Here is a 27,752-nt window from a genome sequence, read left to right on the forward strand (position 1 = left end):
CCTTGATCCTAATTTATGCTAGCTTTCCTGCATAGTCAGTTTAACTGTAATTGCATAGGTGGAATTCTTGTTTGAACAAAAGATCTCTGGATTATTAACAAATTTAGAGACTGTGACACTCCATACAACAAGAGGTACAAAGGAAAATGGTTAAAGGGAATAAGGAAGGGACTTCACACTAAAATTGTATTGGGGGAGGGGGGAGGACCTCACTGCTACTGTGATAGATGCCCTAAAACTTTATCAGCTACTTCCTCAGTGGCAACTTCATACCTTATGCTCATTCAGTTTTCTGTTGAGTGGCAGAAAAATGGGAACAGCTGAGGGTATTCAGTGTCTGGCTTTACAAGACAAATGAGGTACAACTGTAGACCAAATTCATGTTCTTTTGATACTGCACTCTTTCTCTTCTCTTTCTTCAATACATCTCTGAACATACTTCAAAAATAATGTTATGCCTTTCTAAAAGACCAAATATATATTGACATTTGATTTGGTATGAAGTCAGTTTCAAATATAAACAATTTGGAACTGTTAAGATGCTTGGAGGCATTTTCATTACAGTGCTTTAAAATTTGGGCCACATAAAGGTCAGCAGAGAAAAATAATAGAAAACAAAAGAGCAGAAGTTTATTTCAAGGAAAGAAAAAGAAAACTAATACTTTTCTGTAAGATACAGATTTGCAGAGGGTCTGATTTAAAAATAAATGTATTTTTTCAAAAACATTACCTAGTCTACCAAAATGTTGCGTAACATGAAATGAAATACTTGCACAAATCAAAGTTTTCATGATTTATGGTGTTTACTTTTTGCATATCTCAGCCCAACAATGAAAGGAGTCTGTACAGTTTGGTTGAATTTAAAGTCAGCTCTTATTGAGTATCAACAGTCTATCAACTAATAAAAGCTACAATGTTTGATTTACAAACCCTTCAGGAGAAAGATTTTGTTTGTTAAAAAGGACCTTTTTCAGTGCCATTAGAAGAATCACAGAAATATTTGGTGTTTGTTTTAGGTTTATACATCTGGCCTCAGTTTCCTATCAAATATTTGTACTTTCAAGATAAAAATTGCTGGTTTCTGTCAGCAGTGCACATATCAACAAAGGAAAACAAGAACAGGAGTGGGAGTGGAAAACTTTGATCTTTGACATTTTTTCCTCAAACTGTTGCTGATGATTTTTGACCCTGATGTGTTAAAAAGGTCAAAGAATCTGCTGCTAAGTTCATTCCAGGTGTCCTCGGATTGATAACAGATTTGTTCTATGGGGCGCTGAAATGGAAGAGACAAAAGATGTTTGGTCTGTGGTAGTACAAGAGAGGGAGAGCAAAGAAAAAAGTACTTGTGTGGACAGCCTGGTGAAAACAGTGGTAGAGCACTAGAGGAATCTGGTAACGCCAGCTTTGGTAGGCTGTGTAGAATCCCAGTGAAACAGAAATTCATTTTTTTGAATAGGTGTTATTTAATAAATGCCACGTATTGCTTAATAATATGGTTTTGGACTGTTTACAAACTAAGCATGTTTATTATAACAAAAGAAGAGAAAATATACCTATTAAAGCCATAAAATATACCTATTAAAGCCATGCTTCTGCCTACTTAGAGCCCATGTAACTTTGCTACATTGTGTGATGCCAATGAAACTACTCAGAGTCAACTTCAGATTACTTTTAAAATATCACAGAGTTGCTCAGTTGTAACCCTAAACTGCTTGCGTATTTTTTTTAAATAAGTTCTGTATAGAAGTCAGTATGTGATAACCATGGGGTGTGTGTGTGTGTGTGTTAAGGAGCTATTGTCTATATATCACTGTGTTTTTGAAGGTTCTTTGTGGTGCAATGCAGTGGGTTGTTTTAAATGTGTGTAATAGCAAATACATGGGTAATTCTGCTAAAGTGTGAGCACTCCTTCAGGACTGATGTCAAAGTGGAAAACATGCCTTCCTGGAGAATACCCAAAGGCAAAGGAGATGAAGAATAAAGGAAATATTGCTATTATACTCATTTTAGTTATAGTAAGCAGATACATAGAGGTTAAGCTATTTGCCGTGGGCCATAAGGAAAGACTGTGAAATAGTCAGGAACTAGCCCAAACTCTTTTATCAATCTAGAATGAGATATCACTCTTTTGGGGGTAAAATTGTCTCATGCATTTTTTGGCAATATCAGAGCAGGATATCTGCTTGCTATTGAGTCTCATGAGTTCTGTTCTGGAAGATTGATAAGAACTCACTGCTACTCAGAAATTATGGAAAAGTTGATTAGTGTCTAAATAAAATAATTAGGCTGGAGCAACTACTAAGATGTAATGACTCAAAGCTATCAAGAACTGCGTGTGTTGAAGTATAAATGTATGTGTACATAAAAGAAGGAAACAGCTTTCAAGTTTTAGTCTTACTTTCTTTAGGCTTATTAATTTTAAGCACTTAAATATAAATGTGGCTTGTGTAATGTGATTTTATAAGAAAACAAATCATACTGTTCACTGTCTTACTTGTTTTCCTAATGTTTGTCAGTAAGACATAAGGTTACCTAATAGTTAGTAAAAAGGAGAAAAAAAGGCAAAAAGAACAAACCCAGAAATCCTTTCAAATATAAAAATAAATGGGACAAGCAGGAAGAGTAAGAAGGAATTCTTCTGCTTGTTAGCAAGAGTGCTATTCTAACTTATATCCATTTTAGAGTTTGGTACTCACGCTCCCACTCACCGCTCTCCTGCTTGTTACCTGTAAAATACTGGATTTCTCTTAAGCAGATTCAGTCTGTGTCACTGCTATAACGATTCTTGCTCACACCCCCGTGGGGCATTTTCAAAGAAGTGGCTTTCTCAAGCTCAAGACCACCTACTCATAGTGGTCATTGACACTTCTTTTCTTCATGAGAATTAAGAGAAATTGTGCCTCTTCTGGTGTGCCAAGCAGTTAATTAAGTCTCCTTCAGATTCTGCCTGGGTACTAAATGTTATAAATGTTTTATTGGCAATGCACAGAGAAAGAAAATGGGAAGATAGTGTGTCCTGAAAAGTAATGTTAGGTTGTCACTAAGCCCTTTACAAGCTTGAATTCCTGAAATATAATTACCTTGTCTTAATATGGTCCCAAACAGTGTTTGTTTTTTTTCCTCTCTCGTTTAGTTTTTTAAATCTCTGTGCTCATCCCTTTGTCCTACAGTAATAGGTATATGCTCTCTGCGTTCCTAGTTTTGAAAACTGAAAACTAAAAATAAAATCAGTTTCATTAGCAGATACTCACCAATCAAGTTATTTAAAATAAAGGACTTTGTAATTAATTAGCCCATGTTAGACTTAAAATAAAAACTATCATTGAAAAATCTGCCTTTGAATGTAAAAACAAAACAAAACTCTGTATTTGTTTTGATGCTTGGTCAATAGACACATACCATAGATTTTCTTTTAAAGAAAACAAATCCAGCATGTGAGACAAAGCTGCTTTTTCAATATAAGTAAGTGAAAGGCCTTTGAAGTCAATGACTGTGTGTAGTTTCTGCTCATCTATTAAAAAATTTTGTTAAGAACGTTTTCGTCATACAAACAGAAGCATTTTGCCTCTTGAAAAATCTAAATTAATTTTGTTGTGCAACGGGTTCAAGCTGGAACATTTATATTTAACTGTGGCGTGGTGGTTTTTTTTTTGTGGTTTTTTTTTTTTTTTTTTCTTTTCTGTGAAATGAACATGAACTAGTTATATTTGTGAGACTTAATGATTCTTATTAAATGTATTAATGAAATGGTCTTTGGCAGTCCTTTGGCAGGCTTTTGAAAGTGAAAGGTTGTTTAGCAAAGTGAATATTGGTGAGAAAAAATCAATATGAACTTAATATGAAATATGAATTAAGTCTGTTGAACTTGCCTATTGTGTTAAATTTTCACATTCAAAGTGCTTCAGATCTTTTCTCCATAAAAACAAAACAAAAGCAGGCTATCTTAATAGTTTTACCAAACTGTCGCACAGTTTGTTTTCTTTTTTAACTTCTTTCCATTGTCATCCAGATATTAGCACTGATAGTGTTTAGAGCACAGGAGACCCTAAAATTTATCACCATCTCTCTCAGGAAACAAAGTAGTTGAGATAAATATAGAGATCAATTCCAACTGCCTGTAAATAATGGAACATAGAGCTTCGATCTTTGTCTTATTCACTAATTTCTTGTCCCCAAACTGTGTTTGTTTAGAGTTCAATTTCCTGCAACTCTGTACTAAGTAGGAGGGTTTTTGATTCCTACAGAGAAAATGAAGGCAAACAACTTGCTGTCTTGGATTAGGTTTGCATTCAGGTCATGTTTCAGATCATTTCTAGAAATACTTTTATTTGGTTACAATTGAAGCTGAGCTTCTAATACCAGTATTTGGCTGTAGGAACTGTGGTTGTCTTGTGCTTGTTGTGTCTTTGCCTTAACCTGGAGTGGAAATACTCCAGATGACTTTAATGGAAGTGGCTTTAATTAGATCAGACCATACTAAATGTGCAGATGCATTCAGAAAGGAGAATGCTTTCCTGTAATTGCTCTATACTCGGCAGTTATATAAGTGTGTTCATAAAATAGCTTAGGCTGATGGAAGCTGATGAGATTCTGAGCGATGTAATTATATACTTTTGCCATCTAGTACAACCAAAAAAATGTTTATCTGCTTTTTTTTTTTTTGTCTGTATTAATATGCTGTAGAATTAAATAAAAATCCCTGCAGCAGTGCAAAGCATAATCATCCTGATTGTTTATTTTGAAAATCCCATTCACTTAAAGGGCAGGCAGTCTTGTCTTGAGCAGCAACACTGAACAGATGCTTTTGTTGTAATAACCAGAGAGGAATTTGGACTGTAAAAAATTTATTTTTAAAAGCAATGTAGCAATTTTGGCATAACAAACCTCATATTGCTTTCTATGCATGTGAATTCCTGGACAGCTCATGGTACAATCCTTAAATGTACTATTTTACAATGATCTAGGTGCTATCTGGACATAACACTTCTGAGCCTTATGTGCAGCCATATGCCCCTGCCCCCATTTAAGAATCACTGCTGTAATGGCTGTGACTGGTCCTATCAAGCACAACACACACTGATATTAATCATCATTCTTTTGTTTGTCTTACTCAGGGGATATTTCTCTGCATCTCAGCTTGTTTGCTCCTTAATTGTATTTGGGGGTCCCAGATTTTCCTTGTAGTTCTCAGTTTTAGCCATTACACCATTACTTTACTGCAAGCAGACAGCCTGGGTTACCTTTGTTGTTTTTTTCCAGGCACGTGTTATTATTGTTTAGATAATATTCAAGAAACCCATACTAAACACTGTTTTGCCTGAGCTTGGTCTAAAACCAATTTTAGAAAGGCACTCAAGATCTCTGGCCAACTAAATGGAAAAAAAAAAAAACAAAATAAACAAACAAAAAACACTAAAACATCACCTTCTATAAATAATTATAGCTGTCATTTGAAATTCATGGTCAAATGCGGCAACAAATAGAAATAATCTAATCCTAGAAAAACACCCTAAATGACTGTCAGGTGTACAGCGAGACAGTGATCAAGATAAACTTATAAACTTACTGACCTGAAACTATCTAATGTAACTCTCTTCAACAAGACGTGTTGTACCAGATGAGTAGAAGAGGGGAAAAAGAAGACTTCAGGAAACATTTTTTCCCCTAAACTTTGTATGAATCAAAAGATTTTTTTTCATTCTGGCTGCTGAGGAGTGTCCTTCCTTTCTTTTCTCACAGTCCATAGGGAAAAAGAACTGTGCTCATTGTGACAGATTATAAACAGTCTTTGAAAGGAGTTTGCCCAGGCAGCCCAGCTGAAGTGCCCACAGGGATAGGGAGCAGTCCCTGCTTGACAGAGGATGGCTAGAAGCACTCACTGCAATCTTCTGCCATCGTGGGCTACTTCTTTCCCAAAGAATAACGAAAATTGTCTTCCCGACATCCCAGCATCTAAGGATCGTGTCAAGTAATAGAAACTGTTAACCTGTGCGTTACTTGCTGACCAATTGCCAAATTGTTACTGAGGCACTTGATTTTCTCATGCTAGCTAGATTTATAGTGAACAACTGTAACATAAGAAAGCTTTCATGAAGGCAAACTAAGAACCAACCAGTTCTTGAGTCTATAAATCATACCTCAGGTAAACTGTACAGAGCCAGTCGCGGGGAGGCCACTGATGGAGTGCAAGCAGCTTACAGGGCAACAGAGGGTTGTAGAAGGTAGGGATAAACTTCCTCTGTGCAATTCACACTGTGTACAACCACATACATGGAGTGTGCTGGGACTTGGCACGCAAAGGTATCCTGGTGTCTATTGTTTGTGCCTGAGGTTTGAGTGATGCCCTCGTCACCCCCACGTGTCTTCCAGGCCACTGCCACGCACGGATTCTGTGCAGATTATTAAGCCCTTGGGGTGCACTGGCTGAAAACAGAAATAATAAATAGAGATAATTTTACATGACCACTTCTCTCTACCTTTAAAAGGTAGAGAGTTTTAATTATAATCTTTTCCAGCCTCCTTCTTCTCCCTTGTCTTTTATCTCATGAAAGAACCAAGCTCCAAATATTCAGATCAAGTTTCCTGAAGCTCAGCAGCTCAATTCATGTTTAGCTAAAAGTGAACTGACTTTCAGAAATGTTGAGCACCTGTAGCTCCCACTAGCTTCACTGGGAGCCCTTTGTACACATAATTTAGGATAACTGGGCCCTCTGAGATTTTAGCATCCTGTAGGAGCATCTTTTTCTTCCAAATGAAAGGCCAAGTAAAATGGTACAGACATGGCTGGTAGAAGCACCTTTAGCACGGTCTCAGCCTACAATTTCAAGCATCTTCTGTGTCCATTAAACTCTAGCGATGAATCAAGAGAGCAAAATTTTACCCCCAAAGGTTGTTCTTCTTGTTTTTATTTTTAAGTATTTTTCCCTTTTGTTTTCCAGTCAGACACATTTTGTGCCGATGTTTTCTCAAAGCAGCTTCCCATTGTATGGAAATTGATCCTGTAGATGTGCTTCCAAACCTTCTGTGCTAGAGGAAGAAAAACCTGCAATTCTGCAGATTTACAACAATTTTAGGCTGCTTCATTCAGTCACAACCAAATCACATCACCAGCTTATCTCACTCTCCCCTCACTTAATGCAGAATACTTAGTCATTTTCCCAACGTAATGCCTTAGCTAACCTGTTAATATTATTATACCTTCTCTGTGGTTCACTTTAATTTGCAGATAATATTATTTCTATTTTGTGGACACTTCTCTCTGAATTTAGAAAATTAAAAAGGCTTTCAAATGCAGCTTGATAAGGATTGGCAGTAAACCTGAACATAACACTAAAGAGAAAATTATTAAATTAACAATGACTGATAGTTATTGTAACATCTCAGGGAGATTTTAAGTCTTTTACAGGGACTTTTTAGTAGCATAATGTTGTCTGTTCTCAACTGTCAAGGTATTTAATGGGATTTTCCAGTATAACTTTAAATTATTGTATTGTTAGTGAAACAAGATTACCGCACAGGGAGAGAGTAGCAGAGAAGTCTATTTCACATCCAGGAGGCTATGAAAAATCTACTGCTATATTTAGAGATAAACAAAAGGTGGCAAGCAGAGAGAAAAGAGGATCTTTAATGTCACAGCTAAACAGCCATCAAAAGACAATGAGTACGTGGACCCTCCTGTGTGCCAAAGCAGAAAATACATACACTTTGAAAGGTGCCATCCTGGGCTCTCTGAATTAGGCCTCCCTTCAAATAACCACTAATTATGATTTTGAACAACAGGGCAATCAAGATTAATGTATTTTGTCAGGAGGTTAAGAGAACTCATACTCTGTGCATTCTCCTGGGTTGTGCTACTATGACAGAGGTTTTTGAGAATTGAGCTGCATTACTCTTTAAAAACAAAACCAAAAAATTCTATAAAATTCTCAGTCTTAAAATCTGGATACCACCTGTGAATTAATTTTATGTGATTTTTAGGGGAGGACAAGTGGCATTTTTTGCTGGATAAGAGAAGTAGCAAGCACTAGGTCAGTTACAAGAAGTGACGAATGAGATCCTTGCATTGAATGGGGTTGCAGTCAAAGGCCATAGCTGCATTGTGAGCCAGCGTGTCTTGATTAAACTCCACACAGACAGTAACTTGACTGGGCTCTCCAGACAAAATTTCAGAAGGGAGAGAATGTGCCTTACCCTTCTTTTTTCTTTACAAGGAGTTAAATTTTTATTCCCATACATTTTAAAAAAGATAGGTCTTAAGACAGAGGCTGGCGTGGCAGTTTTGTACTCTGTTGGATCAATTGTTAGAATGGTGTGCTGATTTTTCAGAGAATCCAGAGCACTGGCTGACGTGAAAGGATCAATATCAGATGGTTGGATGATGAGGTTTTGACAATTGTTTTTATATCAACACTTCCCTTAAAGCAGGGGATGGAAATGCTTTTTTCCTTGGCAAGGTCTGAATAAACCACTAGACACTTGTGGCAGATTGCATGTTGATCCGTGCTTTAACCTTAGCCACTGCTGACTCTTTGAGGTGAGGGAAGACCTGTCTCCATCTCTCCATCTTTTCCTCTTCTTCTACAGTGCAAACACCTCATCAAAACATCACCACAGTTTCTATGCTGGTTCACAACAAGTATATGGACTTCTAACTAGCAGGATAGAAATTGTAGTGCAGGGAAGCTGGCACTGGGTGCTTGAATGCTAGATGCTCTGCCTGGAAGGTGCCCTGAGCAAAATCACACAAGCTACCCATGGGAAGAGTGCAACGGGGTTCAGACTCACCCAGGGGGGCTGCATCTGCCTTCCAGTGACACCCAGTTATTTCAGAACAATGCACATGGCTGTGGGCCTTGTGAAATGGAGTCAAAGGCCACCTCTTCCAATATTACAAACAATTATATACAAAATAAATAAAAGACAATACACAATGACTGACAGTCACTATTAAACTTTTATACTTATGATTCTGGTGTAGATTACTGAACTGTTTTTTATAGGAAAAAGACTGGAAGCAGCTTCATCTAGGGTATAAAAAATGGCAGAAGACTGACTAATTAAAAGCAAGGTGAGGAAGTGATACTAGGTCAGTGATGGGCCTGATTTTCATCAAAGAAACCAAAAGAAGTGTAATCACTAGGAGAATTTAGTAAGGATGTGCAGAACACTTCTCACTGCTAAGCTGAGGCAGGAGGCATAGAGACTGAATAACAAATAGCTGGACTAAAAAAGAGATCTAGTGTTGCAGAGTGGGAGATGATGCCCACTCCCCAGGAAAACTCAGGTGAGACACAAAACTATGAAATGAACTTTGGAAAACATATGACAAATGGAAAATGTGACTGCTCTTAAATTTCTGTTATCTTAGTAGCTAGAAGAAGAATTAGGTCAAGAATATACTAACTGTTGAATGAGATTGTAAATAGTTTGGGGGGAAATTCAGTCTAAAATTATATTGTCCTTATAATTTCAGCAGTTTATTTAGGGTTGAGAACCCCATCAATGAGAGGTAAGAAAGTGAAATATTATTGTCATCAGTGATGTTAAAGTTTAGAACTTCAGTGAAGTTGAAGAATGGTTATATTAAATGAAGTTAAAGCTTTAAAGGGAATGAGGCAAGAAAGGCAATTTATAATCACTAGTAGCCAGCCTAAAGAATGACAGAACCAACAAGCAATCACAGAAAAATGTTATTTTACTTTACTTTACTTTACTTTACTTTACTTTACTTTACTTTACTTTACTTTATTTTAGCTTTGAGCTAGAGAACTTCTGAAAGGGGAAAAGAAAACAGCAGAAATCTCTGAGATCCAGACAGCTGCAATAACCAGTGGAGATCAGTATATCTTCCATTTTCTCCAACTAAATGCTTTGGAGTAAATTATATCAAGACAGCTCTGGTATAGCTGAAAACCAGGCTTCCATGCATCCAAAAATATAGAATGAACACCATGTCATTGAAACCAGAACTGAACACTAAAAATTAGAAAGTCTTTCTGTCTAACATCATGATAGGAATCTAAAAAGTGTTTCCATATGATTCTTTTCACTTAAGATAAAAATGTCCTGAAGTTTGAAAGGAAAATTTAAATATTTGGAATATCTCGATGTTTATCCAATTTTTACCTGCTTGACTAAATATTACATAAATGTAGGCACGAACTATAAAGCCTAGGAACTTTCCTATTTATTTTTTCCATAAGTAAAATCTTAACAAAATAAAGATTAGTAGTTTGACATGAGAACTTTGACATGTTGAGAAATCTGTGGGACTTCTCAGATACACAAAGTGCAACAAATGTGTAAACTGTTATATAGTGTAAAGAATTTACATCTCAATCCTTTTATCTGAGTCAAAATATGTACTGAAAGCCAGATTCTAAATTTTTAGAAGGCAAAGTCATTATCATCTGAGTCATTCTTTAAACAGTGTTGTGACTGAAATGATCGTGATGGTTAGAAAAACAAACGTGACTGATTTCCAGAATTTTTCCAAGATACAACATCCTTATAATAGGGGGAGAATTTGGCAGGGAGAAAAAGGTTTTATAATACAGAGCTAGCTTCGGCTAGCTATGAAGAAGCTACCAACATACCATTATTAACTACCATTAGACACAAGAATTTTCAAAAAATTCAACTACTTGTAAGCAGATAGAGAAGTATGCTTGAATTGATGATCTGCGTAGTTAATATATCTGTATTCATAATGTTTTTGTTTTTGTTGTTGTTGTTTTTAGTTTAGCAGCCAAACCAAATAAATGGTTAATTAAAAAAACAAAAACAAACAACAAAACAAAACACAAAACAAACAACCAACCAAAAAACAAACAACAAAAAAGCAAACAAAGAAAACAGAATTAGATTATTGAGGTGATGAGCTTTTCTACTGATATTTCAGTAACTCCTCAGCACAATGTTAGAGACAGACTTACTCTCCTTTCCCACGTGAGCAGAAGAGGGAATTGAATTTACTTTGTCCTAGAGGAGGAGACTCAGCCTGGATAAGGCTAACAATGGAGGATGCCTAGCTCTGGATTTTCCAGAGAAAATTGGGTCAAACCCAAAATCTTCAATGCAAGTAAAATCTCATTTTAAAGTATTTTGGGGGGCAGTTACCATCTCCACGTAAGCAGGAGCCATAGTTGCCAATCAATATTAAAATGAACAAAGAAAAAAGATGAAACCATCCCAATCTGTATTTTCTAGAACTCCAAACTACTTTTAGGAACATGGTAGCCAGCTGCCATTATGTTCACATTGATGGGCCAGGATTTGTAATGTTTGTGTCAGTTTGTCATTTATTATTTTTGAAACAATTTGGGGGGAGCAGAAGCAGCGACTATTTTTAAGAGCTGCTGTTTTTCATGTTTTTGCCAGGGTGAACACTGAATTGGGATGATCCTGAGCTCTCAAACCATTTGATTTCAGGTTGTTCATTTTTCATGCTCTGCAATACGATTGTCTAAATACAGTGATCATCCTGTTGAAACGCCTGCACCAGTCAGCAAGAGAAAACTTCTGAATTGATCTCTCTGCTGTCCCTGTGACACAGCTCATGCAGGCGAGTATATTTGCAGGGAACAAACTGTCTCAGACACAGTACTCCTAGAAATATACTGCCTTTTCAGAGGTGGGGGACACAAGGATGCATGGTTGAGGAAGCTGGTAGATTTCAATTTTTGTAGAAGAGAGCTGTTAGGGAGCTATTTCACTCTGCTTTTCATATATACAAAATCAGCAAAAAATGACTAATAATGGAAGTGAAATTCTGGAAAGGAAGTGCAAATGTCATCTATTCAATCTCATCCTCCTCCTGTAAAGTGAAAATCTCTTGAGATGTGGTTGTCGTGCTGCTTCTTAAAATCCTGCCAGTTGCAAGGGTTTCAGAGCTTTCACAGATAAGCTGTTCCAGTGCCTAAATGTCCAGGGCTTGACTATTGAGAAAGATTTCCTAATATATTAAGTCCCCACTGCTGTCAGTGAGTGTTCATAACTCCTCAGGGAAGTGTGGAGAAAATTAGTCATTATACTTCTCATTGCAATATTTTATGTATTTGAAGTATTTACTAAACACTTTTCAGATATTTACTCTCTAAATGGAACAATTATCTTTTTGTTTGTTTGTTTGTTTTCAGTCTTTCTTCAAAGTTCACAATTTCCAGACATCCTTAACATTTTTGTTGTTTTACTCTAGATTCTCTCTTATTCCTCCAGCTTTTCTAATGAAACACTACAGCTCTGTCATTGTAGAGGAGGGCAGAATTACTGCTTGTACTTACAGGTGACATCCTAGAAAATTTTGCTTTTCTTGAAGCACCTGCATATGATTAATTTCACTGATTTTGTTTCTATGTTGTAACTTTGAAACCTCTTTTCAGTCCCGCTGCCATCCCAGTTACTCCAACTTTGTATTTGTACATATTATATTTTTCCTTTCTAAATGAATTACTTGTTTGATGCTGTTAAAAACAAACACCCAGACTTGCTAGAATTACGTCTTGCTTATGAAAGCTTCCCATAAAACATAACCTGATTCTTAGCTTTAAATATCATTAATGTTTATTTACCAATACCTTGTTATTTTATTTATTAAATTTGTCACTATGCTCTGTTTTGCATACACTCATGCTTGCTCATGCATAGTTTATGAATATAGAAATTAGTATCTCATTAACTTGGTAATTAGGCCAATGATAAACAGCTGTTTGTTTACTGTGCAGGGCAAGATTTCTACTGAAGTTTCTTACCTTTCATGCACGGTTGTTGTTTGGAATCCCTGTCATAGAAAAAAAAAGTATATGGATTAGTAATATCTACTCTTACTTGTGAAATCCAAAGCCAGCTCAGTGAAATCTCAATTATAAGACAGACAGACAGACAGAAATAAATTGCTGTATGCTTTGGATATCCAAGGAGCCATAGTATTAGTTGTGTTAATTAAACACCCAGATGTTCCAGCCATAGACCAGGATCCCAGTGTGTAATCTATCTGCTGTACAAACATGCCAAAAAAACTTACAAAGAGAGAAAAAGGATACAGACCATCATCGCTTGGCATCGCAGGATGCCAAGCGATGATGGGACTATATTATTTACAAAGAGTTTTCATACTTTAAAAGTAGAGCTTTACATTACATGTCCTTTCTGCATCTTGTGTTAGATTGAATTTTAATAGCATGTAGAAACCTATAATAGGTTTCCAGAAGTTCTACTTGACCTTAGATTTCAAGCCACTTTTGTCTTTAAACCTGCCAACATTCTCCCTCCCCCATTTTTTGGGGTTTCTTTGCCTCTGTGGTTGTGGGTTAACCAATGCCTATCAGAGAGGAATTCTTCAGAAGAATTAATGTGATGCCTCTGGAGGGGGCAAACAGTGTATGTGATAACCAGAGTTTTTTAAACATCAGCATTGCAACTCCAGCACTGCAACATCTCTGTAGAGATAAAGGCAGGAGACCTGTGATGATATCCATAGTGCCCTGAAAAATCCTCCAACAAGGTGAAACTATTCCTATTTATGGATCAGAGGAATGCACTGGGACCTACAAAAGGATGAACTCACCCTTACTGTCATCTCCCTGGAACAACACATGCTGGTTGAAATAACCTCTTCTTCCTGTAATGTTTGGTGATTATCAAATTAGGAGGGAGACCTTGTATGTGGAGGTGATTTCCTGTGCAGAGAAGTGGGGGTTACAGACAGATCCTTTCCTTTCTATCTCCGGGAAAGTGCATCCAGGTAGGATGCAGAACTGTCAGAGCAGGGGAATGCAGGAAATCCTCACAGAAAAGGCTAGGTGAATTAAATCACCTTTTCACATAAGGCAAGATGGGGAAAAGATCAACTTGTTCCCAAAGCAAAACCCATCTGTAAGTTTTCTTAATGGCTAATAACATATAACCAACATCTCACTTGGACAGAGAGGGAATTTATAGTATGTTATACTTTATGATTTTGCATTATGAAAAATGGCAGTGTTAGGCAGGAATTAAGCCTTACCCATATGATTACTATTTGCTATAACGTTTATCAGAATCAGGTAATTAGCTGGCTATCTCATTAGTCACATTGTCAACATGTAATTGGTATTCTGTGTTTTGTGCTGTTTTAGCAGCATTTTTTTTTTTTCGTTGATTTCTCTGGCCTTTCATTTTATTTTTAGAAAGAGAAAATGTGTCATTCTGGCTGCTTTTTTTTATTCCTGAGAAAACAGAATGTCCCACAGTGGGAGAGTTTTCAGGTATTCATCAGCTATTCTTGAAAAAAGTATAATCACACCATGGCTGCTCTGAATCTCAGTAGATGAAAGTGGGGAAATAAATTGCAGAATGCTTTAAGATGTGAGGAGTTGAGAAGAATACGTATATTTGAGCCCTTTTTTTTTTTTTTTTTTTTTTTTTTTTTTTTTATAAATGGTTGTTGTCTTTTCTGAAAAACTTTATCGATAGCACAGGAAAAGTCTCTGCTGAGTGATGTAGAATATTCTTATTCAAAATAAAAACTGATTGAAACCTGTAGTTTTTCTAAATCTCCAAATGCTGCTGAGTATTCTCAAATGTAAACAGAATACAAAACATCATCAGTATTGACATTTTTATTTAAATCTTGGAACAAGTCAAATACTTGGCAAAGTGGACTGTGATTGCAAGACTTTATATTTCTGAAGTGTTTGTGCTCTGGATGCTGTGTGTTTGACTTTTTCTTTGAAACCAGTGGCAGTCTTAGATACTGTATTCCCATTCCCTCCTTCAGTTTTTCCCATCTGCAAGTCCAATGGACACTTTTCTGGGAAGTCTTCAGGACTTTCCACATTCATTGGACTCTGCAGTCCAAGTACGGGGAGAGGCCAGGCACTGAGCAAGAGGAGAAGAAAGAGAAATACAAATTCTCTTCTGAATGAGGTCTGCTAGGAAATTTAATGCAACATAAGGCTTTAATGGATTTCCAAGTCCTGACTGAAATAATGGCATTGGTTTCAGCATAATTAGATAACAATGTTCAATTCAGTTACAAAATCCGTAGTGTGAATCTCATGGGAATATGTTGTCTATTAGCAAATGATAGGGACCAAGAACTTGCCTGAAAATAAGGGGCTTCTCTGACTCAGGCTTCTCTGTGCCATCTAGGATTCACTGGCAGGACTTCAGAGGTTGTGAAGAACCTTGTATTTCTCAGCAAAACAATTGGAAAACACTGTTTTGCAAGTATTTCCTTTCTTTGACAGTTTAATTTTTGTTCATCAGAATATGGTTAAAATTGGTACTATTAAATGCAATCAAAATTTCCTCAAAATGTTTCACAGCATTTTAGAGCATTGTTTTTAGTCATATCATTCTGTTTTTTGTGCATTTTTCCCAATCACTCAAAATATGTGTGTGCAGACGTTCACAGAATGTTCATTTTAATCCTGAAATCTCCTGTTCTCCCAATAAACTAATTTAAAACTTGTTTTCTGTGAGTTATTTATAATATACAAAGCAAAATTAAAAGAGAAGATGTTTTTAAATGATCTCTGTGACAAACCACAATTAATTAAGAAACAATTCCAACACTAGTTAGCTGGCATGAAAGTATATATTCTGTAAAATAATGAAAAATTATAAATTTAGGAGAGCAGTGACATTTGCAAAATATGTGGAACTCATGAAATGAATTCTTTGTTAAGAGCTGCTTCCTCAGCTCTAATTAATATTGATATTGGGTAGCTATGTTGTGTCTTGATTTGCTATGTATCTAACAGTTGATTACATGCTGCAGGAGAGGGAGGGCTCATTTTTCCTGAAAGCATAATTGTGTGGTAACTATCATTGATTTTTCTGTGCTAGAAACTCTCATCTATTATTTTCAGGTTACGCTCTTATTTCCAAAGTAATATTTAATTCCAAACTCTCAGACTTAAACTCATAAATAGCTTGGGATGAAGTCTGACTTGTGTTCTTGACTGCATGTAAATTAGTAAGTTCCTTAGCTTTTACTGTCTATGGCATATGTCTTTTCATTATAAATGGTGTAGTCTAGAATAATGAGATTGGACAGTCTCCCTCCTTTTGTGGTACCAGTTTGTATATAGTAGAGATGTTGGCCCAGCAGAGAAACTCCTATCTCAGTAGGTCTGCGGTAGCAGACAATCTTTTGCATTGGAGGAAATTCTGGGAAATTCTAAGCTGATGCTGATGGAGCTCTTTTAGCCCTGGCAATTGGCTAGGAGAACAATCTCCAAATTTAAGCTAGGATAGGAAGAGCAGAATTTTTCTTTGCTTGCTGTTTCACCTAGGAAACCATGATGGACAGAAGTCAGTGAAAATTGCTTGTACCACAAATTCTTGATTCAAAAGCAGTCAGCAGTCAAAGAAAAGCTCAAATTTACAGCACTCTGTCATACATCAAAAACAAGGTTAAATTAATTCAAATTTTACTATGAAATGGTATGTGCTGCATCTGATTGTATCAAGACTTCAGTCCTTATGGTCTTCACCAAGAGCTGCTGCATGTCGGCATAATTTCAAACAAATTTATTCAGACTTCTGCTTTCTTGTATCTTGTAAGAGGTGAGTTTGAGAAGTCAGGATTCCTGCTATTACTTGACTGATGATGATAGATACTGGGTACAACACAATGAACTCTTGCCATTAATTCAGAATAATCAATGAAGAGGAAATCTAGTCATCTGGAACAGATATGGAATCAAACCAAAAATAATTTAAAAAAAAAAAAAAGAACAAGGAAGGAGCATTATGCAGTCATCATCTTAGGAGGTGAATGTTGGTCCAAAGAAGAACACAGCAGGTGAAAGAAAAGAAGATGCAGGAGCTGTTAATGTGGTCTTTTGGACAGCTTGACTTCAAAGGAAGTACATAATATATATGCATTTACAAGGAAAGCCGTGAAAAGCCTCTGCTGAAAAGAATGGGAAATTGGGACATTTTCATTGCTGGTCTTTCTTCCACCATAGAAACTGACAGGTCATATTCCAGGGGGAGCATTGCGGTTTCTGCTAGAAGATCTATAGCCCCTCCAAAAAGTTTATGGCCAAATGCAAGAACTTTGAAATTTCCCTTTGTTCTCTCATTGCAAACTTATAACCTGAGACATGATCCTGTACTGTGCTGTGGGTGAGATGAGCATTGCAGGCATTTTGCAAGGCAGAAAGTTTGCACTTGTTTCTCAGGATTGTGATTCCTTCATGCAATGATCCTCCACCTGAGAATGACCCTGAAAAAGTATAAAAGATTTTTCTTTCAATACTTCCTAGTTTGGCTAATGATTCTGTGCATTTTATGTCCTGCATTACTGTCTGCCTGATGGAATTTGATAAAGCTCCCAAATTTTTATGACAGAATAGGAGGTGAGGCCTCATGTATTTTCATTCCTGCTTTCATGGGTCTGCATTTGTTTGAGAATGAAATATTTCTTGGTGTGCTGACTTTATGGTCTCTTCATGATTAAAGTACATGGGAAAGTAGAAGTGTCCTTGGATATGAGTTTGAAAAAGAACAAATGATGAATTTTCTAATTGTGAAGCAAATGCAATTTCAGAAAGTGTTGGGTGGCTTTAGGGAAAATCCAGGTTAGTGTCTTTGGCAGGCTCTGCTTTTACAAAGGCACCCTGAAAAAAAGGAGAAAGTCCCTAAACAAAGTAATTACTTGGCACATATTTCTAGCAGGCATTGTCTCTTTATTTGCTGAGAGGGCAAAACAGGTACCTGATCCTTGACTGAGGTCTGAAGGCAAGTACAAGAATATAAATAAAATATTAATAGTTCTGTTCAAAAGAGATGTTTGCATACCTTATACAAAGTAATTAGTTCCATAAATTTACTTTTAGTTTTTAACAAATGACTGAATGACAAGAATGTCTTTTGTGAAATGTTTTGTGTTTTTGTTGTTGTTTTTAATGAAGAAATATCTTGATATTCTCTAATATTGCATATAAATAAACACTACCTTGGTGTTTTTTTATATTAATTATTAACCTTGTGTTTTTGTATTTGCCAGATTTGTGCCACGTCCTGTAGGATGTTAGAATGAGCTGCTTAGAACACCAAGATGGGAAGTTGGTCCTGCCCTGAAAAGCCAGCAAGTTATGTCTACCAGTAAAAATGTTTGTAGACCACAGAGCACGGGGCAGCCTCAGACTTTTGGAGGACTCTGCCACTGCAGCCAGCCTCTGTGGAAGATGAGGGGAGATTCCAGGTGAGAGATGGTGTGGCTGCACTGTGGAAGTTGTTTCTGTACTATGATGTTAGTGCATGTAGAGGAAGGGAAAAGTGATTTTATTTTTAGTTAATGTTGGATGGTAAAATACTTGTGAAGAATGTTGAAAGGTCTTGAAAGTGAGTTTAGATGGGATGACAGCCTTGAAATACGTTTCAAAAAAGGTGTTCTGTATGGGATATTTGTAGTGGAAGGAGAAAGGAACATTGCAGTGGAAGAAAACAGCAAATCCTTTCTTTTCCTGCAGTTACCTGTGTTCCTTCTCAGATACCACTGTTTTTCAGCAGCTGGTAAAGCTACTCCTATATAGATAATTTTGAAAGAGCTTTAGAAAATTTCAAGGTGAAAGGTGTTAAAAATGAGAGAAGATTATTGCTACTATTATTGTCTCCCTATGTTCTTTGTTTGGAATTATCTTCTGCATTTTTTTCTTCATTTTCACAGTAATTTTCAGTCTCAAACAACCCCCTACTTTCTCTGCTTAGACCAAGACAGGGCTGAGGGCTGTTCTGGCTTGGAAAATGCTAACAGACTCACGATGAGAATTACGATAGCACTGGAATGTGCTATCATCAGTGGAGAAAGTCAACAAATTAAGGACTACTTGATTTCCCTTGTGAATTCTACTATCATTTATGTGAGATGTAATTAATTCATTGTTGAAAATCTATGCAGTGGAATAAGTAAAACTTGTATTACACTGTGCTTTCCACAGGATAGGGGAATCTCAGCTTCATGTAGGATTTTGTTTTGGTTTGGTTTTGTGTTTCTGAGAATCAAAGTGTGCTCCTGAGTTTTAAAGTATTCTTCATACTGTGAAACTAACCTTCATAGCAACAACAATAATCAATAGTTTATTTTATGTATGAATATATTTATCACCATTCTTCCTAGAATATCCAAAAGGACTTGATAAACAGATGGGTGTATTTATATCCTATGTTCCATGTTAGAGCTGCTGTTCACCTGAGACACATCACTATGCTTTGCTCTACAGATGGACAAACATACCAACTGACAAAAAGGGTGGAGAAAGGATAGTTGTAGACCTAGCTCCTACTTACCACGCACTTGCCCTGTGGCTGCTTTATTCTTTACAGAATCATTTAGGTTGGATAGGACCTTTTAGGTTATCAAATCCAACTGTTAATCAAGTTAACCTAGCACTGCCAAGTCTACCTATAAACCATGTCCCTAAGCACCACATCTACAGGTCTTTTAAATATCTCCAGGGATGGTGACTCAACCAGTTCTCTGGGCAGCCTGTTCCAATGCTTCACAACCCTTTCAGTGAAGAAAATTTTCCTAAAATCCAACCTAAACCTCCCTGGGTGCAACTTGAGTCCATTACCTCTACCTCTTGCCTTATTGCTTGTTTCTTCGGAGAAGAAATCCCCCACCTTGCTACAACCTCCTTAGAGGTAACTATAGAGAGTAAGAAGTTCTCCCTTGAGCTTCCTTTTCTGTAGGCTAAATAACCACAGATTCCTCAGCCATTCTTCGTAAGACTTGTTATCTAGACCCTTCACCAGCTGTGTTGCTCTTCTCTGAACATGCACAGTATTCAAGGTGCAGCCTCACTAGAGCCAAGTACAGAGGGACAATCACTTCCCTGGTCCTACTGGCCATACTGTTTCTTATACAAGTGAGGACGCTGTTGGACTTCTTGGCCAAATGAGCACACTGCTGGCTTATATTCAACTGGCTATTGACCACCTCCCCCAGGTCCTTTCAAACACAGTAGTGAGAGCTGGCAAAGGACAAGTAAAGAGGGTATCTGTATATATATGCATACAAGCATGTCCGTCTAGCAATTAAGTGATACTATGAATCCCAGTTATTCAGAAATTGTTCTTCAGATTATGATATTGTAGAAATAGTGGCTTGTGGTTCTTTTAGTTTGCCTTTTCTTTAAGCTTTCTATCTAACAAAAAAGCTAAAAAGTTATACACATAGAATAATAATAGTAATCCCAATAATAAAATTCCTAGGGTTTTCTCCTTGAGGGGGAAGCAGACAGTACTCAGTCTCAATGAATTTGTCTGGGTATCAGCTGCCTGACTGGTTAGTACTTGCATATCCAGAGTAGTCTCAGTATTGTTATCTCTTCCTCAGTCATGCTTTCAAGTTTAAAGGGAAAAATGAGATTATTGTACGTTTTGTGAGGTAGGAATTAAACAAAGGATACAAATCTGTAGGAAATTAGTTTTGTGTATAGTAGTTGAAAACTGAGATCATCCCATGGTTGCTTAATCCCAGATGCTGGGGATATTAAAATATAGCATGATATATTTTATTATGATATAATATGCTATTATATTGTGAATATCATAGCATGATTTTAACAATATAATAGCAATGAAAGTTACAGAGAATGGGAAGGAGAAACAAAAAGAGACAAAACAATATAGACAAAGGAAGAAAAGAAGTAAAGTAAGGAAGAGGAATGTAATACTACAGGGAAAAATCTGTGCTATAAAATCATTAAAAAAAAACACTGAAACTTTTCAGTCAAATAAATGTAAATAAAAACTTGTTTCAGTAATATCATAATTACACATTGGAGGTGGAGCAGAAATATATATATATTTTTTGCATCTGTGTCAATTTATCCTCTTCTCTGAAAACAGCAGAGAAATGCCTTCAAAGAATCACTTTAGTTCATAGACAGCACATATGTATTTTGTTGCTGTATACTCCAGACTGTATCAATAACTGTATACTTCAATAAAAATATGTCTTCAGAGAATTGCTTAGTCCCCTCCATCTCCTTCCTCAGAGGGTTTTATTTCCTTCTTAACTCTCCTCCAATTTTACTTGGCAGTTTATGGACTGCTAGAAAGATGATGCCTAAGCTGTTTCCTTCTTGTAGTTCAGCCTTTCTGATTGAAAGAGCATGAAAAAATGTAGGTGAGCACAGCAGAGTCATCTGCTCGTATACTAGCCTACGTGCCAGAACAGACAATACTGCTACAGTCAAGAACAATGGAAGTTTTGATATTGAAATTCACAGGGGAAAAATTGAGTTCTATGCTAGACCTTAGACATCCCCTCAGAGAGCTGATGTTTCCAGTAGCACACTGTACCAAACACCAGTGTGCAATATAGTTTTGTGCAAGCTCTTCCTAAAGTAGAGTCATCAGTTTAACTTCTGTATTTTGTAATAGTCTAGATTTTCACCAGAAATCTATATATTAATTTCTGTGGAACAAATAAGCCAGATAGTCAAAAACAAGAATATTGTACATAGGGCATTACAATAAGATTGAATGATTCTAGCACAGGCATCTTTACCCACTTAGTTCCACGGTAAGTAACCATCACTAAATCTCTTTCCACCTCTTTAAAAAAGACTGAGGAAAAGAAGGAAGACTATGAAAAATGCCTAAAAGCCTGTTTCAGGCACAGGTGCTAGACAGACTAGGATCATCCACTTAATTAAGATAAGCAATTTTAATTCAGAATAGTTGTTCTTAATGTGCTCATGAGCTACTTATATTTCAAGTCTGAAAAGGGCCTTCTATTTTCTCCTCAACTATATCAGTAGAAAGATGGTGTTTTTCTCTGCAAAAACTCTGTGTTGCTTATATCCTTCACTCATGATGGTAATAGTATCAGTGCTACTTGAAGTGTAAGTACCAGATAAAAATGAAAATACCTTTTTGTTCTACTTTTCCTTCAGCAGAAAATAGTTTTTTGTTTGTTTGTTTGTTTTTTAATATGATGTTGGGAATGATATTTTCATTTCTGAGAATAAATATAAATTTAATTGTAAAGGGGTGAGGCTGATTTTACTGCCCATGTTAATGTCTGATCTTCTTTCCTTGAAGAGAAGAAAATACAAACAGACAAAATTGTAAACAAAGGAACCACATAGATAGGAAATAGGGCATGTATGTTCCAGCTTTTACTTCTATTCTTACAAGTGGAAAAAGGCAGCAGTGCTCATAGTCTCTTGTCTACTGGAAATGTGACAAACCGTGGTAGCATGGGGTTTAGCTGCCTCTCTGCCCACAGCACTGTTTTGCATCAACAATAATGTATCTGGCCAATCAGTGTCAGATAAGGATCTTTGCTGGCTAAACCAGGCTTTCTTTTTAGTAGAAGGCAATGGAAGCCAACGATGAAGAAAAGGACAGCAGTAAGGAATGGAAAAGAGAGGCTGGATGCAGGCAGCTAGGCTGAAGCTGGTAAAGTTGGCTGTGCTTGCTTAGTTCTCCTCCCTAACTCAATTGGGAACATCTCCTGGGATCTGTGGATTGCATTTGTCAGGAGGGGATGGATGGATGGATAGGCTGCAGAAAACTTTGCTGAGGCCAAATGAAAGAGAAATGTACCCTTTGAATGTATTTAGTGGAAGATATGATAGTATGTGTGTGGAAGATTATTTTCAACAAATGAAGTAGTGAAATGGAGAACGTTAGATATGGGTAGCTGTGAGAAATGAGCTGATATGAAGATGCTGTGCCTGTAAATGAGAGGCAGGGAGAAAATGGAAAAACTCTGGTAGGGACCAACATGCAGCCCCAGAGACTTGGAATTTGATGCAATTGCTGGTGATCTGGTCTTCTGAAATTTGGGAGATGGTGCTGATTGCAGTCAGTAAGGATTAATTTAAACATCCCTCTTGAATTTTCTGTGTTTGTTTAAATCCTGGTGAAACTAGGTGAAACATTGATAGTGCTGTATTGTGAGGCACTGGTACCTCAGCTTGTGCTGGGCTGTTCCAGAAATCTGTGTTGCTCTAAACTTAAAGTTATGGAAGGAGGAAGATGCCAACAAGCCTACATTTTACTGAAACAGCTAGTGTTAATCACTTTTTTTTTGTCTCCATTTCTGTTTTTAAGTGAATATCACTTCTTCTAAATCACTTGCCTTCACCTTCATTGTCATCTAAGGTTCCTTTGTGGTGCTAGGTATTTGGTGTGTGGTTCCAAAGTTTAATTCATATTGATGCTAGTTCCTGCAAGCTCCCATATTTCTCCTCCCACTTCACAAGAAAACTAGACAAGTGTAATTCCTTTTAACTACTCCATGGGTTGACACATGGTATTAATGTGTGCAGATTGGTAGTATAGCAAGTGATCTTCATTATTTTAGGAACAATTCTACCCAATTTTAGAAATATTTAGGAATAATTCCCTATGGGACACCTTTTAGGGGATATATATATGTGAATATATTTTGGGGTGTTCCCTCCTGCCAACCTTGTTTTTAGCTCTAGTGTTTACATAGCCTTTCAGAGCTGTGGATTTTGGAGAACATCGATAGCTGACCTTTAAAGTGTATAAGTTTTAAGGTTAACTGTATTAGAGTAGTGACTGAGTAGAAAAGCTGTTCAGAATGTTTTATTTTTGGTTTAATTTATTGTCCAAAATCCCATGTCTTCCTCTGAAAAATAATTTTTGAGCACACTTAAGCTGCCTTTTCTGTCAGAGAAGGTTCTGATTTACAGGTGGATGAATTTTCTACAGAGAGGTATGGTAAAGCTGGTGAGCTTTCTCCACCTACAAAAAGACACTCAAAAAAACTTTGTGAAACAATAATATTGCAGAAAATTTTGTCAAAATATTAAAGCTTCTATATCTTATATAACTACCAATACCCCAATAGCATACTTGTACATACCCTGAGTTTTTAATATGAGAGAGATTACTCTGTAAGAGATCAAATGAGGAGTGCAGTTTTTCTTCTTGGTGGCAGTGGTATGAGGCATGGGAATTTCCTGCTAATGTGACAAGGAAACTAACAAGAAAAAGAAAAGTGGAACAAGAATAATTTCAGGGTGGATTTAAGGAACTAAATACAGAAGTATGAACATAATTTGTTAAATACAATTACTCCTTGCATAGCTTCTTCAGAGATCCATAAGCTCTGCAGCTCTGATGTCATACAAAAGTCTTTTTTGTACTTTTAGCTGAAGTTTCACAAAGTCTTTAAATCTATGGAAAATTAAAATTGTGCAGAAGTTGTGAAAGTGCATCATTTATATAAGAAAACAAACACTAATTTTCAGAGAACTTTGAGGGACAGAACCTGTGCAGGCTTGCTGAGCTCTGTCCAGGCATTCGGGTGTTCCTCACGCTGTGCTTGCAACATCAGCGGTGCATATGTGGCTTCTGGGAAAGTGCGCACAAGTGTTAGGACCTTTGTGGACCTTCTGTGACTGGATGTGACTTTTTCAGTCACTAGGGCTCTTTTTATGAACAGGTGTGGTAACACCCTCCTTTTTATAAGATAGCAGCCTCTCCCATTCTCCCAAGTATTCCCTCTTCATGTGTCTCTACAGTCCATGCAGGTTAGGATTCTATTAGACATTAGTGGGGTCTCATGTTGCATGATTACAGGAACAATTATTTTAAAATATGGCCTTCAATGAGAAAGTAAACTTGTTTTAAAACACAGAATTTCAGTTTGTAATTCAGCACCACACCTGTGAATGAAGCAAATACTGAAAATCAACAAAATACAATGAAAAAGATGGACATTGACAAATGACAAAGCTTCATTCAATTACAAACAGGAAAAAGCAAACAGCCTTCTGAAAAAAAGCCCTAAAACAGTCCTTCTGCAATGTCAAATACAGGTTTCAGTTTCCAAATGAATGTAGAATGGGTTATACATAAATGCCTGTGGCAGTGGAGGTGAAGGTAGCATAAGCGATGCTTTGGAGAGAAAACAAACTGGCAACATCACATGAAAGGGCTTTCTTTCTCTCTCTCAGTCTCTCTCTCTCTCTCTCTTTTTTTTTTTTTTTTTAATAAGATATTTGTATTTCAATATATTTGGTTATTATATTGGTGTTGTGTAGGTTATTATATTGGTGTGTGTAGCGAAGTAGGCAGCCCTTCTCAGTGGAGAGTGGACTGATGGGACATATCAGTGTTTTTTCCTCATACTCACCAGCTCGTGTGTGTACTGTGCATCAAGGGAAGCAGTGGTAGGCCCATAACTCCAACAGGTTTTTAGGTTCTGGTAAGTTACCAGGAACAAGGAAAGATGATAAAATAGACCTGGCAGAGCTGTAGATGCACTTTGTTTTGCTAGATTGAACAGTTAAAAATCATAAATTTCTGGCTTTGCCTGGTGTGAGCCAGCCGAGGCCTAGTTACCCTCCATCAGTCTGTTCTGCCATGCAAGGCGAGCAGGCTCTGCCAGCTGGGGCATGGTGCTGGGGTGTCTCGAGGGGCTGCCCCAGCCCTGAGAACAGTGCCATGGCACTGTGTACACAGTGTGCAGGGTCCTGGACAGGGCTTTCTCTTCAATCCTGCTAATACCATGCAGTAGGACACATTTCCCCGATCTCTGCATCTGTCCCTTTCTGAAGGTCTGTACCCACTCCAGAGTTGACAGCTCCTTCTAGCAGCTGCTCCAGGATTGTTTGGCCTCCCCCAAATAATCTGTCTCTTGATGACATGTGACCCCTAGATAGAACCAACAACTTCATTCCTCACACTGTCCCTGGTGACCTGTGACTGCTCTGCTGATTCATCACAATATATTATATGAGACAATTGTTTCCATGTTTAAACTAGTAATTAGCTTTTTTTTTTTTTCTTTTTTTTTCTTTTTTTTTTCTTTGCCATAAATCTGACTGATTTCAGTGTCAACTTCACTATACAGCCAAGACATTTCTCAAGTGCTCCCCTCTGCTGCAGGAGAGCTTATTTGTTTAAGAGTGGATGGTGAGAAAAAAGAATTGGACAAGGTGTTTATGAGACATGCCAGTCTAAAAAATGCAGTGTTTTACATTGTTTGAATATTGTTTGATTTACTACTTTATTTACAACATAGCAGTTGAAAAAACAATCTGACCCAGCAACCTTTGGACTGTTTTTCATATAGCTATGATGGGTGCCTTTTGCTATATCTAGAAAAAATATCTGGCTGTTCTCAGAGTTGTTCAGTGTGAAGTTTATAACGAGAAGGTAACTGCAGAGAAAGCAGTGCTGCTAGTGCTGGGACTTGGAAGAAAGCAGAGAATTGTGTGATGGGGTGAAAGAAGGGAGGGAGAAAAGGTGGTATAGCTCTTATTTTAAAGGTCCTCAGAAGCCTCAGCTAGGTGGTTATCTGATTGTAGCAGCTGCAAGTTTTATTCACTATATAATATCCTGCTTCACCAACAGTAAAATTTTACTAATGCTATCAGCCAAATAGCAGCATACATTCATCAGTTTGTGTTGCTGAACATCTAAACAAAAAGATCTCTCTAACTAGTTAACCCAGCTCTGATAAACCTCCCAAGTCCTATGTGACATTTCAGATAGTGTTGTATAACTTGGTGCTCAGCTGTGGGAATGTATTTGGGGACTGGAAAGAAACCTTTGAATTAGACAACTAACACTGCTTGCTTACATGACAGGACTGGGCAGAGCTACTTAATATCTTCAAAACACGTGTAATGGGTGCGTAGTCTCACTGCTTCAGAATGGCTAGTGAGATGCTGGGGTGACAGCTTCACCACACTGTATCTATGCTGAGGATGAGACAGGAAGGGGAGAATCCACCTTAGATTTGCAGTTTTGGCTAGAGCTAGTAGCAATCACCATAGGAGATTTTCAGGCTGAGCTATATGAATCATCTCAGAAAGGTATAGGACAAAGCTGGGTGTCTGTTTCTATCTTCTAGTGTCTCACGTGCCTGAGCAGTCAGAAATCAGGAACTATCTCCACTATCAGAGGCAGGAGCCTCTGTTATTCTGCAGGCAGTGACAGGAGCTGGCGTGAAGGTTTGTGACCTTGTCACAACCTGCAGGCAGTGATAAGACCTGGAAGCTGGCTTGTGACCACTTGCAGGCAGGCAAAGCTATGGATAGCAAGGTGTTTGGCTACAGCTCTGGATATAAGGGGGACAGGGACAGATAGAAGCATTCTTTCTGTGGTGGGTGCAGTGCTGGATGGAGCTGGGACCTGAAAAAAATTATCATTGCCATGGGAACTGGTGAATGAGAAAACTGTTTTTGGGAATGACTGGACTGGGTAAAGTGCTACATGGAGGTTAGCTTGAGGTAGAATTATTTATTATCAGCAACGTTTAGTGACATCTAGAGATCTGGAGGCAGAAACAGACAGACATGTTTACCACTATTTTATCAAATTTGGAATTGGGTGATATTTTTTTCCTGCAAAGAAAAAGGAAACAAAAGGTGAATTTTGGTCCATCATGAAGATCATCTCCTAAAATAAATGCCTAGTAGGCTTATTTTGAGAACATATATATGTTAATAATAATAGGACCTCTACCGGAACTTTGTTCCTTTCTTAGAGAGAAGGAGGGAGGGGAAGAGGGAGAAAGCCATGTTGACACTTCTGCGAGCAAATGCAGAGGATGAAGCAGAAAATATTTGGCTGCAAAAACTGTTGCAAAGCACACCATGGCACTCCATATCATATGTGCAGATTTGCTGTTGATGTATATAGAGAAGGTGATGACACTTGCTCTTTGAAAGGAAACCAGATATTTCTCAGGCTGGTGAAAGAATAAGAAAAGCCTGAGAAAAGGCATGAATACCAGTAGCTGTGAATGCCATGTTTTA

This window comes from Anas platyrhynchos, chromosome 8 (genome assembly GCF_047663525.1).
Source record: "Anas platyrhynchos isolate ZD024472 breed Pekin duck chromosome 8, IASCAAS_PekinDuck_T2T, whole genome shotgun sequence".
Taxonomy (NCBI): domain Eukaryota; kingdom Metazoa; phylum Chordata; class Aves; order Anseriformes; family Anatidae; genus Anas; species Anas platyrhynchos.